We start from the raw sequence: 14,316 nt of genomic DNA, 5'->3' as shown, positions 1-14,316 counted from the left end.
GTAGATAGACCAGAATAGGAATATTCAAGCAAGTCTTCTGAGAGGAGATACATTAGTGGTACATTGCAAAATGAGTTCAGAAGTATGCCAATGATAAATTGGAAGGATGATAGGAAGAATAGGGAGAGTGTACCTAAAGGAAATCCCAGTAAGAAGAGTATGTGCAGAAAAAGAGAGGAATGAATCAATATATATTTACTTCTGTAAGACCTTTCTGTACACTAGTTATTGGATATAAAAAATGACCACAACAGTGGCCATTTTAGAATAATTCACAAAGGGTTAAGACAAAAAACAAGATAGAATTCCAATAGAGTGCTACAGTGTCACTGTGGAGTGTAAAAATGAGCTTTCTAACAGACTATCCATGTGTCAGTATAAAGCCCCACACCATTCATCCCGGTCTTCTTTCCTTAGGGTTATCTTTCACTACTTTTCTCTTTTCTGTCATTATTGTAATGATGACAGAAAAAGAGTGAAGACAAAAGACACAATTTCCTCAATTAGGAAAATGATCTACAAAATGAACAGGTTTATTGGATATCAATAATCAATAGGCTTCAATAATATAAGGTCATGTATTTTGTCATCTTTCCTCAGTTGATTAGTAGGATAAAATTCTGGCACCATGAAACATTTCCAATAACACAAAACAGATCAAAATGTTAATGGTTTATAACAGATGGACTTAGTCATCTTGATAAAGTCTGTTTCTTCTCTAATGTTTCCTTGAAAAAGTACACTTATATCCTTTCTGGAAATAAATCAGATTGTGTTATTTGTGTACCTTCTATTTTTTCTAAATGTTTGAGAGAATTGATTAAAAGAGAAATGTAAGCTTTGTAATTTCATCCTGATGAATACTCTAAGGTCTTGGTTAAGTTTCATTCTCTATGATTAAAAGCTTCTCTCTCTTTTTTTCTCTCTCTCCCATTCCCTCTCATTTTGCTTTTCATTAATTTGTTTTTAAATCACCTGTATTCTGTTACAATTTTACTTTAAGGATCTGGATAGATTTCCTTTATCAGTCTTTTATGAGTCTTTCTTTAGTCATGATTCTCCAAAGATGATTCTCCAAAGAAACAGAACAATAACATTCCCATGGTGTGACTGAAATGTAGGGTAAATGTTTAAGTTACAAAAGATATTACAGTAAAAGACAGATTACCATTAATTTCCCTCAAAATGCTTTCCCTTGCTTCAAACACACTTATCCCACCATTCTGCCCACTTTCTGGAGCAATTCTAGAAGGCCTCTTTTGAGGACTCTATGAGGTGTGACCAAAATGTAGTGAATGATGCTGTTGAGTGGCATCCAGTAGAAAAGCAGGCTGCCCAAAACAGTACAATATGTCCTCATCTGCCTTATTCACCAAATCTGGCACTATATAACTTCTGGCTCTTCCCCAAAGTCAAAATGACCATGAAAGATAAATGTTTTGAAAGGACCCAGGACCTTGAGGCTGCCATGACAGTGCAATTAAAGACATTCAAGAAAAAGGACTTTTAGAACTACTTCAGAAAATGGCAAAGTGATGCGTTATGGGTGTGTATTTGAGGGGTTGGAGAAGGTGCTGCAGGGGATTAATGGCAATGTGTCTTTTATTGTAGCTTTTTAAAAAATTTAAACCTTCATTGTATCTTTCAATCATACCTCATATATAGATATATAAGAGATTTATTATGAATATTAAGTCCTGTGATTCTGGAGGCCTGGGAACCCTGAATCTGTCATCTGCAAGCTGGAGAATTAGGGAAGCAGATGGTACAATTCAGTCGGAGTCCAAAGGCCTGAGGACCAGGCAAGCCAGTGATGTAACGCCAAGTCTGAGAACCAGGAGTTGCAATATCTGAAAAGAGGAGGTGAATGTCTGGCTCAAAAAGAGAGAAAATTCACCCTTTCTCTGCCTTTTTGTTTTTTCCAGGCGCTGGGAGTTGGTTGATGCCCACCCTCATTGGTGTAATCTTTTTTACTCAGTCTACTGATTCAAATGCTAAAGTCTTTCAGAAATATCCTCAGAGATAACACAGAAAAATGTTTACCAGCTATTTTGGGACTCCTTAGTCAATATATAATATTAAGCCTTCACAGATCTTAAAAGTCGATTTCCAGCTTTATCTGGGCATTAGCTTTTATGTTTATGATATTCATATATTGGTGTTTAGATATTTTGACAGATTAATCCAAAGACCTAGATCATTGTGAAGTTGATGTAGCCTACACATGGACTGCAGGTGATAGTGTTCTAGACCTTGTATGTTCAACTTGGACCAAAAAGTGATCATTAGATGTTTTTCTACACAGCATTGCAATCAGTATGACCCATCATGATACACTGGTATATTCAGCAATGCTCACTCTAGTATGTCTTAAAATAAGAAAAGGATTATTAAATGAGATAATATATTTTCTGTCCTGGAGCATATATAAACTCATGTATTACCTACTTCTCAAGCAAGGATTATTTTACTTATGTTGTTAAGGATATATTTGTATGATTTCAGTAATTTGCATAGCATCAGTTGAGTCTGACTCTTCTAATAGATTTCAAATGGGTCATTAGTCTACTCAGTTCTAGTTTGTTTTACATTTACTCATGAGAAGAAAGTGCCATGGAAAGATTTCTTAAAGAAAAAGACTTGGTTGGAACTCAATCTTTAAACAATAGAAGGAAAAAGTGACAGACATTGCTAAGAGTGACATAAGTGTGTGTGTGTGTGTGTGCGCACGCGTGCATGCATGTGTGTGGTTTTCTGTAGGCATTTACATCTTTGTTCAGTTTGTCACTCTATGGTCTTAGAAAACTGGTTCACACAAAATAGGGATGAAACTAACTGGGCTGCTTTTGATATCATTTATCAAAACTAAGAATCTGAATAATACTCTAGGTAGTGGTGATGAAAAAAAGAAAACTGCTGCTTTATCCCATGCTTTCCCTTTGTACAGTGGCTCCTTTTCCCCCTTTAAATCAAGCACTAATCCCCTCTTTCTCTCTCCTATTACAACTTTGCAAACTCTAAATTCTGAATAAATTACATCTTGTCTTTTCCAACCTGAGACCCAACTAAATTATGGATCCAATGTTCACTCTTAACTGAAGTACACTCAGCTTTGTCTCACCAATAGGTTGTTTCAGTGAAGGTTGTTTGGGTGTATGTTGTTTTGGAACTATTTGAAAATACAGCATTCAAATTTCAACGAAATGGGCTTGATCTTATTAGAGGAACTTTCATAATTCTCTTTCTCTTATAATTGTAGAAGTGTGTGCCCGCTTCTCTATTTAAGTCATACACTGATTATATTTTATTATGTATTTTGTCTATAGTTGGTGATAATTTTTTCCCATGCAGCAATAGAGTCAAAGATCTTCTCTGAAGCACATTTATTCATCAGTCCTTTCTGTTGCTCATGCAGGGTTTGCTGTGAGAATGCATCTGACACTCCTGTGCATGTACAGCACAAAATGCAAAGGAAAGATGTTCCAAGAGCCATGATTAAACCTTCTTAAAATGTTCCCTGAAATAATCAATGCCATTTCTCTGCAGGACATTTTCTGTGAAAGTATTTTGCATCTGGATTTCTTTGTATCTTCAACAATTCCCATGAGTGTGGATCATTGCATACCCACAGTGCAGATCCAATCAAGGAAACACTGTGCTTCTTCCATTTGACAAGGTCCATAGCAAGAAGAGAAACAGAGCACATGTATCACTAAAATGCAAGAAGATTTCCCTGGGTTAGGGCCAGGTGGGGCTGTTGCATGTACTGGGATTAATGCCTATTCACTCAGGGCTATGCTCCGCTGCATCGAGATTGCTATAGAAACCTTTCCTCAGTGAAGCAGAAGGGGTACCATCTTAAAGTCAGGAACCGATAGAAACCAAGATTGGGATTCTGAATCTTTTGGGGAGCCTCTTATTGGTGTGCTGTCCTGTGTCTGACTGCTAAGATTCCTGTATTTTCTCATGTAACTGGTAAGCAGGAAATGGGGCTATGGAAGCTACAGGCTATGAAGACTAAACTTCATAAATGTGCATGATTAGAAAAAGCAGTTGTCACTAAAATAGGACTGAAAAAGGGAAAGATGATATGAATCTGTGTTATGCCATATAATGTTGCATAAGCACCAGCTCATTCATCTGAGTAAAATAACTAGTCTTTCCTTCTCTAAGTCCATTTCATGGACTACCTAAGGGAAGATACTTCTAGCAAATAAGGGCAAGTATGTTTCAGAGGCCCTTCCTGCCTGGGGACAAATACCTCTCCTTTGCTGTCAGTCTAGATTTTAGGAGAGCGTAGCTCTGTGTCACATCTCACTAGAATGCATTTCCTAGGTGGCCTCATAGGCACACATGGTTGTTTCATCTATGCTATTTCTGTGAAGTAAAAAAAGCAAATAAGTAAAACATGCACGCATCCATACACACACACACACACACACAGCTGCCTTAGTGAGAATGTTACTTAATTCCATAGGGCATAGAGGGCATACATTGCCTTTCTGACAAACAGGCTCATCTGCCATGACTTCCTCAAGCTCGGAGTTGAAGATTTCCCAGCTCATTGCTCCATGCTTTCCTGTCCCTTACCTTGCTTTACCTTGACTGTCTGGAGCAGGGGAAGCAGGTGAGGCAGAGAAGCAGGATGCATCTTGCATCAGGCTCAGATTACAGTCAGTGCATAGTCTTTTACTCCATGCTCAGCCACCATCATACAGGGCTGCTCACTAATCCTCCCAAGAAAAAGTTTCTCTACTGAAGCAAATAAGGCTATTGCAATAAAAGTTCTGATTCGCCAGTGGTTGACCTTAAAGTAATATTTCCTAACAGGATTTAAAAGGGAAAAGTGCTGTCTCTATGGAAACTATCATCATGTAAGGTATTAATCCCAGCTATAGTATGTGCCTATGTTTTCCAGAACTTCACCTATTTCACTGGTTTTCATTCATGATATTGTAAAGAAGCCAAATGTACAGACAGAAATCTTATACTATTCACCTGATAATTTCATAAAATATGTGTATGGGTGTGTTCAGAAACCATATTTGTAAGCAGCCTTCATATTTTGAAGACAGAAATTCTGAAGGACATTCATGCTTTTCTCAGCTATTTTTGTAATTTATGTTTAGACACATAACAAAGAATATCTCTTACCTAAGGCATTTTAAAGGAAATTATTCATCTGAAATAATGACTTGGTAGTAGATTAATGAATATTTGCCAAAATTTCAATATAACATGGAGAAGAAACCCCAAATTTCAATGACAGATAAATAATGCCTAAGTTGTGTTATTATACTGCAATGGAATATTACTCAAAAATAAAAAGAATAGACTACTGATACCTGGAAGATACATGTATTTGGATTTATTAGATTGACTAATAAGACTGTAGGTGTGATAATCCATAGTGGCTCTCTGCATGTTGGAAAACCAGAGGGCACAGCGGCTGCTCAGTCCAAAAAGCTAGAAGCCTCAGAACAAGAAGGACCAAGGATATAGTGGCAGGCAAAACTGAAGGTTGGGAAGTACCGTGAAGAATCACTAGTGTGAATCTGCATTGAAAGGCTGAAGAGGATGCTGTGTAATGCTCACAGGTGCTAGTCTTACCACCTAACAACACATTCAGCTTTGAACTTACCAATGGATTAATCCACTGATGAGTACATAGCCACCATGCTCCAATCACCTTGTAAAAGTCTCTGAACACATAAGACTTCGGGGAGAAATTTTAGATGTAAAATATGACAATATGGTAATTATCTTGAATGTCATAGTGATTTCTTAGGTGTATATATACATCAAACCTTATCAAATTATGCATTTAAATATATATCATACCATTAAATGAGTATCAAGCATCCATAAAATAATCTGTAAAAATACAACACCTGAAATATCAATAAATATTATTGGTTAAATAAAGAAGATTAGGTAGAATCTTTCTTTGAAATTTATACAATTTTGAACCTTTGGTATATACAAATTAGAAGAATGTTGTAGATGAAGTCTTGACACCATGTTTGTTAGTGTACTATAGAGAGAAGTAGGTTTTTTATACCATCAGTAATAGCACAATAATGTCAACAAAGGAGGGTCACAAAGATTTAAAAAAAACAAAAACTTACACTTAAGAGACCAAAGGTGGCCCAAAATACAATATTTACAAGGAAAATGAGATTCTATTTCATAAATAAAGCATATTTCTTTTCTATGTCACTCTACAATGCATAAATAAAGACACAGAAGGAATAAAAGAACCCACAAAAAAGAGGAAAGATATGGAAAAGGAGTGTTTAAAAAAACTGAATATAGTTCATTCACCTCAAGGATAGTATCAGATAAATACAAAGGTCAATGAACAAGGAGCAGATAGATAAATACTCTCACAAAGCATTCCCATCTCATGCTCTAAGGACAATTCCTCTTAAAGATACAGAGGCTCTGCCCTTCTCCAGAGTCAAGATAATGCAATTGTGTCAAATTCGAGAAAGGTCAAATGGATGCTTGGGCTCTAGCCTCCTCATGTCCGTTATTCTGAGTGAAAAGAATGGAAAATAAATCAAAATGTTTTTATATGGAAGCTTGTATGATTGAACTCAGGCTGTCATTGAATTGGGTCACATTTGAAAAAATTTTTTGATTCTTCAATAAAAATGAGTCAAGAAAAGCTGATGAACTAAAGCAAGTTTACCTTGCTTTTACCTCAATTACTAATTGAGCAATTCCAGCATCTGCAAAGGAAGTCTTTTTAGGCTGACATTTTCTTGATGCCTTGTATATTGAACCACCAAGGACAGTGTGTTAGATCAACTAAATTGTGAGAATATATAGCAAATTTAGCATTACTTAAATGTTATACTAATTTTGAAAGTCATTAATCTAATTATTAAATAAATAACAATGAAGAAGTGTTTTAAATTAGCTAAACAATTTATATGGCATCTCATTTGCCCACTAAATATCTTTTTAAAAAAATCAGTGACAATCCCTTTTGTTACTGTCATCTTCAGTGCTTTGTCGGAACCAAACATTGAGTTAAAATTTACTTAATTTTTGTAATTAATTTCTGTTGACTACAGAGTTATAAAAAAAGTTTTTCTGTTGCTTGTTTTCCTTAATAAATTGTTAAAATGTCTTGGAGGTGTATGCTTTACTGGAGCATTTTCACTGAGCAAGACATATAAACATATTAAAAAGTTCCACAATCATTTCTCAGTCAGGATTTTAAAAATTACGTACTTTCCAAATTTCAACAGCTAGTTAGTTGTTTAGATTCTCCTTTTAAAGTCAGTATATGAAAATTTATTAGACAAATAATCACAAGTTGTCTCTTTGGAATTTTTCTGATCTGGTGAGATTATGTTTGGTGAAGTCTTTGGTGTCTATTAGTTGCTATTACAATATACCAGGGACCTGGTGTTTAACCAAATAAGGTAATAACCTTTTGTCATGATCACTAGGGAATGTAGAAACCTGTGTAGCAAAAAGGAGACAGAAAGGTTTTGGAAGTAAAGATGATATATTATATGAATGTCAATATTTGTGATTTTTATGCAGAGCCAACTCAAAGAATATTTAAGTTAAAAATAAAGAATACTGTGTTTCACAGTAAAGAGGCATATACCAGTTTCTACTAAGACAAAGGACTCTCATTAATAGGCCATGAAGGAGGCTAGTCTGTTCTGGGCTCTGGTGGGACTGGGCTGGGTAGCTGTCAGTTTCAGGTTGTGTAGAGGAGATTCATGCTCACCATGTGGGGGGAAGATGGCAGCAAGTTCAGCAGGAAAGGCCCTGCACAATGCGACCATCTCTTTTGTATTGCTAGGAAAATACCTGCTGCATGATACACTTTGAATAAGAAACCATCATTGGTAAAATGAGACATTAAAGAAGAAAAAGATCATTCTTTAGTATTTTCACATACTTGGTGAGGGAGGCAGCCCAGCCAAGTCACAGACTTACTGTCTTGTTACTTTCTCACCCCTGAGACACAATACCTGGCACACACAACTGTAAGGAGGAAAGGCTTAGTTGGCTCACAGTTTGTAGAGGTTTCAGTCCATAGTCAGCTGACTCTGAGGAAGGGTGACATGCTAGGGATATAGCAAAGGAGAAACAGCTCATAGCATGGTTGTGGGAAGCAGAAAGAGGGATCAAGGAGGAGGGAGGGAGACAAACCCTTCTAGGCCACACCCCAGGGACCACCTCCTACCAGGCTTCACCTTCCAATCACATTTAGCTATAACCTCAGAAGTAGATAGATGCACTGATAAGTATCACACACACACATGATCCTGTCACCTCCCCAACCCCCTCCTGTCAGTGCATGAGGCTTTGGGTTGACATCTAGATTTAAATTATAACACTCATTTCAGATCCCTCTCCTGGAGGAGCACAGCAGTCATCAGTCCTCTCCTCAGCTCTCCTCAGGGCTGAGACACATCCCACCTGGGACGCCACAGCTAATTGGCTGCTTTGGGAAATGAAACACTACCCTGTTAGCTGGGCCTGGTGGCACATGGCTGTATCCCAGCAGTCTGGGAGGCAGAGCAAGAGAAGAGGATCAAAACCTCAGGTACTAACTGGAAAACCCTGAGAGACTTTGTGAGACTCTGTCTCAAAAAAAAAAAAAAAAAAAAGCTGGGTATATAGCTCAGAGTGACTGCCTTGAGTCCAGTCCCCAAGACTGCAAAATAAAATAATCTAGATGAATAATAATTAATCTAGGTCTATTCTTATCAAAGAGGTGAAGATTAATTCTTTATTTTTGTCCATGAGGTAGAGATATGGAAAAACATTCAAAAATGAATCATATAAAGAGGAATTTTGTCATAGGCACAGCCCAAGAAAGAAAAATTAATTCTTGGGAAAATATATTTTAGGTAGATTGAAATACAAATGCAAAACATTGGCAAAACGGTCTGGAGAAACAAGAATATTTACTACATTTAAGTACAGTGTGTGTATATGTCAAATACATATACCTCTGAGGAAATTCCCTTCCTTCCTTCTTTTTCTTTTTCTTTTTCTTCATTCCTTCCTTTCTTTCCTTCCATCCAAAAACTGAAACACTGTCTCTTTCTCTGAAGTTGGGCAGCCTAAAGTATTATTTAGAACTTTGGTGTATGTCTCACATCACTTTTAAACAAATGTTAGGTGTTGTAGCTCTAGGTAAGAATATCAGACTTCTATCTTCCATGAATTTGCATCCAGAATTTTCAAATGTGTGTAAGGTTGGCAAAAATAAACATAGAATGAATAAATAAATGTCTCTATGCTTGTTGAGCACATATAAAGAGTAAATATAATTCCAGAATATTTTAAGCAGTCTTTAAAGACAGTTTGAAAGTGGCTAGCAGAAATTATGTTTTAAATTTCTCATTTGTTAGCTCAGAAAGGAAACTGAGATGCTTCAGGCACAACACATCACTTTTGAATCCAAAGTGTTAAGAGACAAGTAGAAATTTGTCTAAGCTCACCATTTTCTCTAGTTGTCTACAACTGATGTTGCCATTCATTTCCTAGATTTTGAATATTTGGCTGAATTTTAGGGAGAAAATGGTAAAATATAAATCCAAACAGAGATTAGTAAATTTCCAATGCAATTAGAAAAGTTAAATTTCTTAACGTATAAATAATTATTACCATGATATTCTGTTTACTTTGCTTAAATTTATGTAATATATCCCCATGCATATTTCTATTTTGACAAGTGTCATTTTGACATATGTCACAAGATAACTTTTAGATTTTTCAACCTATTGTACTAAAAATATACTGGTATAAAGCAAACTTTGTTTTTCCTAAAAGGAGAAAAATGGTTTATATTTACCAGAAAATTCTGATATTTATAGTGAGATTTTTTTAGCACATGCAGTATTCAGCATATGGCATTGCCTTAACAAATGCTTGTTGAATGCAGTAAGGTTATATCCCACATAAAATATTTTCAGAGGCTAGCAGTAATGGGAACTAAAGCTATAGTTTTGTAAAAATTAATTTTATTGGTACATTTATGTATACAACATAATAACATTCAACACTGGAAATTTGTACCTTTAGATAATTTATCTTGGTTTTACTTTTTTCCCCATTCCCCTGCCCTCCCTTCAACTCCTCTACCCCTCCCTATTTACAAAGACTTTGTTTCCATTTTTTTCATTTTCTTATATAAATTCCATTCCCTTCTTTCCTTTCCCCTCCCCTTTCCACTTTCCCCTCCCCTTTTCCCGTTTTCTTCGTATTTCACATTATCTGTTATGACTTTTAGTGCTCATTTACATTTTCAGTTTCTCATACCTAAACTATTAGGTATTTACTCATGTGTGTCCTATTTAGTTCACCACAATGTGCATTCATTTAGCTTTACATGTCTCTCATTTCTCATTCTTTATGGCTGAGTAGTACACCATTTTATTTTAAGAAAACACCACATTTTCTTTATCCAGTCTCCAGTTGATGTGGAATTGGGCTGCTCCCAAGTTTTAGATATCACAAAACTATGCTGCTATGAACATGGGTGCACATATATCACTGTGGAATCATTCTTTTAATTCTTTGGGGAAGATATCCAGCAAGGGAATAGCTGGGTCAAATGGGACTTCCAATCCTAATTCTTTGAAGTATCTCCATACTGATTTCCACAGTGGTTGCACCAGTCTACACTCCCACCAGCAGTAGAGCAGGGTTCCTTTTACCCCACAGCCCTGCCAGCATTTGTTATTGTTTGATTTCATGATAGCAGCCATTCTTTCTGGGATGAAGTGGAATCTCACCATTATTTTCATTTGCATCTCTCGAATGAAAAGTGATGTTGAACATTTTTTCATATGTTTATTTGCTATTTCTACTTCTTTGGGAAACATCTGTTCATTTCAGATGACCATTTTTGGATTGGATCTTTACATTTATGAGGTTTGTTTTTTTAAAGTTCTTTATGTATTCTAGTTAGTAGACCTAAGGGACAGCTGGTAAAAACTTTTTCACACATTCTGGGTTGTCTCTTCACTCTGTTGGTGGTTTCTCTTGCTGTGTAGAAGCTTTTCAATAAGAGGAGATCCCACTTGTTTATTGTTTGTGCTAGTTCATGAGCAACTTTTCCTACACTGATGTCTTCAAGGGTTCTACCTAACCTCTGTTCCAACTGGTTTAGTGTTTCTATTTTAATATTTAGATCTTCAATCTATTTTGATTTTAGTTTAGTGCATGGTGAGAGATACAGCTCTAGTTTTAATCTTTGGGAAGTTGAAACCCAGTTTTTCCGGTACCATTTATTAAAGAGGCTATCTTTCCTCCAGTGAGGGTGTTTGGCTCCTTTTGTCAAAGATGAAGTTGTTTCTGCATCTTCTAATCTGTTCTACTGGTCCTCAGGTCTGTTTGTTTGCCAGTACCATGCTGTTTTTATCACAGCAGCTTTGTAGTAGAGTTTCAAGTTGGGGATTGTGATACCCCCTACTTTGTCTTTATTGCCTAGTATTGCTTTTGCTATTCTAGGTCTTTTCTTGTTCCAAATGAATTTTTGGATTGTTTTCTCCAGGTCCATGAATTATAGTGCTGAAATTTCAATTGGGATTGCATTGAATCTACATAGCAGTTTTGGAAGTATGACCATTTTCACTATGTTGGTTCTTCTTACTCATTAGCAAGGGATATCTTTCCATTTTCTGATATAATCTTTGATCTCTTTTTACAGAGTGCTATAGTTTTCAGAGTAGAGGTCTTTGATTTTTTTCATTTAAAGCTATAGTTTTTGTTTCTTTTAAATAAAATATGGTGCCAGGGATTTAGCTCAGTGGCACCACACCTGCCTTGCATTTGTAAGGTTCTGAGTTCAATCCCCAGTACCAAAAAAAAGAAAAAATATGGAATTTTTATAGACATCTGTTTTATAAATTGCATCATTTAAAACTTACTAATATTATTTAAAATCATTCTCCAAATATAACAATGGCAGAGGCAATACCAACAAAATATTCTCTTTCATTAAATAACAGTACTACAATATTTCAGACTGTATTCAGAAATTCTCCTTTTAAGGTTGAATGTGTGTTTATGTGTGTACCTTGTAATGCCTGTCAAATGAAGAATGAGGTGTAGCTGTCTTAGAGAGTGATTACTAGAGAAACAGATTTAATGCAAGCTATACAAACATATAAGAATTTACAAGATTGGCTTACAATGTCCACCTACAGACTCAGATGTGGGAGAGTACAAAAAATCTGTCTGTATGGTGATGATGGGAAAGACCCAGTGTAAGGCCTAGAGCTCAGTGTAATGTGCTGTGTGAGTCTCTAGCAAGATGCCAAGTGGTCTGTGCCAGAGGTTGAAGCATCTGTGCTGAAGCCAGGAGATGACACCCAAGGTGAAGGTGAAGACTGGAGCTCTTCTGAAGAAACAGAAGCGAGTCTTCCTTCATTTCCCTTTATGGTATTCCATTCAGGGGACACGCCTACCAGGGGTGAGTCACCTCGACCACACCCAGATCCATGCTGATGCAATATAGTTGGGTCTGTCTTCCTCAAATTGACACAATCAGCCAACTATCATAGTGGCTATATCCAGTATTGGAAATAAATAATGTTTAAAATGTGGAAGATATTCTAATTTCTAATATCTAATGTGGAACAACAACTACAGTAAATAAAACATTTGAGAAAAATAATTTTGAACAATTCCTCTCACTATGAAATTAAAATCTGAGATATTTCTCCAAGCAAATATTTTGAAGATGGCCCAGAAATGTACGTTTCACTAGGAGGGCTATTTTCCCATCATCCTTAAGTTTCCATTTGAATTAAACCATGGATCTTTGTTATTATTGAAGAACAGAATAGAGAAGTAAATGAAGTAGTAAATATTGTTATCTTTAAACATACAACCATCAGGCCTGTTTGAGAATTCTGGCCTCTTGAGAGATTTCTAAAACATTGAAGTCAGGTTTTTTTAAAGAAAACAAAATAGCTACAATGTAAAACTCCATGAAAATCTACAACTTGCAGTTGAGACAGTGTGAGCCATAACACACTTTTATATTTGTTTTATATATCTAGTGTCTAGCATTTGTGATAAAAAGTAATTAATGTAGCCCAAGGAATTATCTTCCCCAAGGATTTCTCCTGCCTTTCCTCTCCCCCTCTCCTCCTCCTGTTCCTCTTTATTCAACATTAAAATAAGAAATGATTAACAGTTTCTAGCCATTATACAAATAATAACATATTAACAGAAGGATGTTTTTACCCTAAAGCCATTTACAAATATTTACTGATAAATTGCTGCAAGCTCACATGCTGACAAGTCTGGAATGAGTATTGGTGAGGCACAGGAGCTATTCTGTAGTGACCTAACTCTGTCTGATGTGTATCTACAGCCAAAAGGGTAAACCACAGATCTTCAATTTTGTCTTGAGAGAGAGAATCGAAGTAAGAATTTTCTTCTGTATTTATACTTTGAATTGTATCGGAATTTCCTTAAATGACTTGACTATTCAGAAATGTCTTCTTGCATTAATTCAGATGGTTACATAGCATCAACCTGAAATGCAAATTTAGGCACACTGAGCAAAAAGTAGTTTGCTGAAAAAGGCACTGTGAGAACAAAGAGTTTATTTTAGCAAAAGTGAGAATGCCAACTTGGGGAGAAAACACAAATTTTAGTTTCCTAGAATAAGTGCTTCTGAAATTGTGTCTGAGGAGGGTATGTTCCAATAAATTAAAAAAAGAAGAAAGAAAAAGGAGGTAACAGAAAGCTGGCTGTTACAGTGGCACAAATTAGTGAAATTAACACAGAACATTGATTGGCTGCCATCATTATACATTGCACATAAGAATTCTATAAGCAGGAAAGAGCTTTCACTGTTTACTTTTTTAAAAAAAAATATTACCCTTATCAGAAACCTGCTGTGCTAGGTCAGAATAACCTAGGAAACTGTCCTTTTATGCTTCATGTTTTCCCAGACTAAAGGGAGAAGGAGACCAAAAGAAGAGTTAGAGGATGAAAAAGGAACCAAGATGATTATGTACATGTACCAACTCCCCACAATGAATGTAATCTCTATGTACTGCTAACATGTACTAATAAAGTTTTAGAAATAAAATTTTTAAAAAAATTTGTGACTTCCTTCTTCTGACCTTTTAAAGTCCTTTCTTAGTAGTGATGCTCACTTTTCCTTTATAGTGGTCTGCAACTGGTTCATCATCATTGTTGTACATATTGACATTCGGCAGAGAGGCTTTCTGGCTGTGCGATGTATTCAGTCACAGAGGGCTCTCCACTCAGCGGGGCCCAGTGCTAAGTAGACCATACTACTCTGATGTC

General features: G+C 36.0%; 1 long non-coding RNA gene across 1 annotated transcript in view; it reads left to right on the top strand.

The window, feature by feature from the left end:
• LOC147827025 (uncharacterized) overlaps window positions 1-14,057 on the top strand; it is a 210,487-nt gene extending 196,430 nt beyond the window's left edge. The window contains exon 5 of the long non-coding RNA XR_015453199.1: window positions 13,956-14,057. This is a non-coding gene — a long non-coding RNA (uncharacterized LOC147827025). The remainder of the gene's footprint in view (window positions 1-13,955) is intronic.
• The last annotated feature ends 259 nt before the right edge of the window (window positions 14,058-14,316 follow it).

This window comes from Heterocephalus glaber, unplaced genomic scaffold (genome assembly GCF_053883595.1).
Source record: "Heterocephalus glaber isolate CG9 unplaced genomic scaffold, H.glaber_assembly_v1.0 deba00001457, whole genome shotgun sequence".
Taxonomy (NCBI): domain Eukaryota; kingdom Metazoa; phylum Chordata; class Mammalia; order Rodentia; family Bathyergidae; genus Heterocephalus; species Heterocephalus glaber.
Note: the sequence above shows the minus strand (reverse complement) of the source record. Positions and strands in the feature narration are given on the sequence as shown.